The sequence below is a fragment of the Schistocerca nitens genome, chromosome 7 (assembly GCF_023898315.1).
Source record: "Schistocerca nitens isolate TAMUIC-IGC-003100 chromosome 7, iqSchNite1.1, whole genome shotgun sequence".
Lineage (NCBI taxonomy): Eukaryota > Metazoa > Arthropoda > Insecta > Orthoptera > Acrididae > Schistocerca > Schistocerca nitens.
The window spans coordinates 145190957-145194260 of record NC_064620.1 but is presented as its reverse complement, the minus strand read 5'-3'; positions in this window follow the sequence as shown (position 1 = coordinate 145194260).

Below are 3304 nucleotides of genomic sequence, written 5' to 3'. Positions count from 1 at the left end.
TTCCGTTCAAAAAATGGTTCAAATGGCTCTGAGCACTATGGGACTTAACATCTGTGGTCAACAGTCCCCTAGAACTTAGAACTACTTAAACCTAACTAACCTAATGACATCACACACATCCATGTCCGAGGCAGGATTCGAACCTGCGACCGTAGCAGTCGCGCGGTTCCGGACTGCGCGCCTAGAACCGCTAGACCACCGCGGCCGGCTCCAATTCCGTCATCCGCCCTCGAACTTTCGGACTGCCGACACATGTTCACTCACGAGCACGATGCGATGATGATCCCGATGAACCAAAGTAAAAATCCACAGATAAACCACAATGTCTTACTGGAAATTCCTGATTCAACGCCTTAAAAGGGTTCTGCTGACGCCCCACCTTTTTAGTAGCAGAACTTCTCATTCGTTATATGGTACTGGCCCTACCGTTACTTTTTAAACTAAAATGAGATAATAGGGCCGACTTGAGTTCTTTCCTTTATCAGTTATGTATAACTGAAATATAACTCTAAACGGGGAGCCTATGTGCACCCACACCATAATAACTCAGAAGCATTATAAATTTGTGCTTCTAATTGTTGTTGAAGCTGTTTTCAGTTGGAAGTCTATATTAACGCTATAATGCATTCCTACGCGTGTTGATATTGGAAATGACAGTCACTTGATGTCATCCGTTATTTTGACTGTCTCATTCAGTCACTTGTAGGGAATATGTGATTTTTTGAATTTATTTGATAGAACTCGTTTTCACCATTGACTGTACACTCACTTAATTCAGTCAATTGTTGTTCAAAACAATAAATTTCCTAACAATATTGAGAAAGTCGTTTTCTCAACATTCCTACATGACTTTTGGGATTCTTAATCAGAATTTCATGTTTGCTGCTTTGCGGAAGGCCGCCTTCAGAACGAAAAACGCAAAAAACATGAAAATGTCGTATTTCTTTGAGTTTGTCGCTTATATCTCCAAAACTATGCGTTTCTTCAAGGTCACTCCTGTATTCATTATTGAGGTAGCCAAAATTTTCTACGAAATGCACAATTCAGGTTTGATTTTTCTGACGAGCGGCATCGGCGTTAGAGCGTGCTGAACAGCAGTGATTTTTTTTTCTTTTTTTTTTTTTTGCCCGGGGGGGGGGGGCTTTCTGAGAAAATAGCACAAACGCCCATTTCCACCTCCTAAAACTCGAAAAATATACATGTTATCAACATAAAGTCCTAAACGACGTGAAAGTAGGGAGCACTACGAACGTCTGCAACATTTAGTTTTCTTCCAAGGGACGAGGGAGTAAAGCGAAAATTACGAAAAATGCCTTCTGCGTCCTACATCCAAACGAGCCCTCCCATCTATCTACATGTCACAGGTGCTATACTTTCGGTATTGTTTTGAATGAATTGATGGGAAAGCATGTTTGATGAAAACATTCAAAAATTACGAGGTGCGACAATACAGTAATGAGACTGATGTGAAAAAGAATGTTGCTTAACGTTTTAGTCAAGTTTAGTGTTGTCTCCTTCAAAGTAGTTCCCTTATGATTGCACACCCTTTTTCCAGCGCCTCTGCCATTGATGGTAACAGCCACAGCTTTTTAGACATCTTGCGTTGTTTGAAAATGGTTTCCCTTGACCGCCGTTTTGACTCTTGGAAATAGAAAAGGTCGCACAGAGCGATATCTGCTGAATAAGGTGGCTGTGGTACTACTGAAATTTGTTTTGAGGCTAAAAATTGCTGTACCAACAGAGCAGTATGGGATGGCGCATTGTCGTGATGCAGAATCGAATTATCAGCAATTTTGTCACGGACACGAAGAACTCTTTTACAAAGTCCTTCTAAAATTTCTTTTTAGTAATATAGGTTAACTGTTTGTCCAGGAGGCACCCTATCTTTATGAACAATTCCATTGGAATCAAGGAAGCACACAAGCATGCATTTCACTTTTGACTTTGACATGCGAGATTTTTTTGGTCTGGGTGATCTCTTTGAGCACCATTGCGAACTTTGGCGTTTTGCCTCTGGATTGTACTGAAAAAATCAACTTTCATCACCAGTGATAACACGGCTCAACAATTCTGGATTGATTTCCGATTGCTCTAACATATCGGCTGCCACAATTTTCCGTGTTTCTCGCTGTTGTGGTGTGCGATTTTTGGGGAATATTTTTGTACAAATCTTTCTTATACCAAGATCTTCAGTTATTATTAGACGAACCGTTTCTTGATTGATATTCAGTTCTTCTGCAATCATTTTCACGGATAATGTTCGATCATATCGTACGAGTTCAGACACCCTGGCCAAGTTGGCATCCGTTCGTGAGGTTGATGGTCGTCCACTGCGGTCTTCGGCTTCAGTATTCATTCTGCCTTCACTAAAAATGTTATGCCAACGAAAAACTTGAGTTCTTGACATAATCTCCTCTCCAAAAGCCTTCTGAAGCGTACTGTAAGTTGTCGTCGCGTTTCCACCTAATTTAATGCAAAAAGAAATGGCATACCGTTGCGCAGTATTATGCAGTTCTACTTCCGTCACGAGAGACACACACACGTGTTAACTTATTACAGCGCAACTCACGAGTGAGCAGTTGCATCGAAGCAGCTTATAGACCAAGGTCAAAGATATTTTGCCCATGCAAGCCTGCAGGGTTGCCATATCTTGCAAAGAAAATCAGTCTCATTACTTTATTGTCGCACCTCGTATATTCACAACATATTAGGCACATGACACTGGACAGAATGATGAATATCAGTTCTGTAAGTAGTAATGTGCATGTGTTACGAAGTGAGCGAATGTCGGGCCCAGCATTGGGTTCACACTTCGAGTAAACTCTCCATGGAGGAAAAAAGGAAAGTCTTTAATGATTAAATATGGATGCTAAAGACAGATAAATTGTATAATGAGCTACCGATATAAGTATCTGAACCGCTGTCACGTTCTCAGTTCTTTTAATCGTCTCCGTCTGGCTGGTGGTGGTACAGGCGATGCATCTTGGGAACATGAAGGTCCCGGTGAACGATTTTGGCCAATAGAAAGTCAACAGAAAGTTAAGCGACTGTGGAAAGTCCAGGATTAACAGTGACTTTCTGCTGAAATATTCGTTAGATGTTTGTTTGACGCTACAGTAGTGAAGCCATAGTCACAGTGCATAAAATTTTTCTTTAAGAAAAGGTTTACATTGCTGGTTTCTACGAAAAGTTTTATGTACTGTGGCTATGGATTCACTATTGAGTGTCAAACAGACATTTAACTTATTATAGTCACACTCCTTTACGACAGTTATGTCGGAATATGAAATATTCGCCGGCTGGG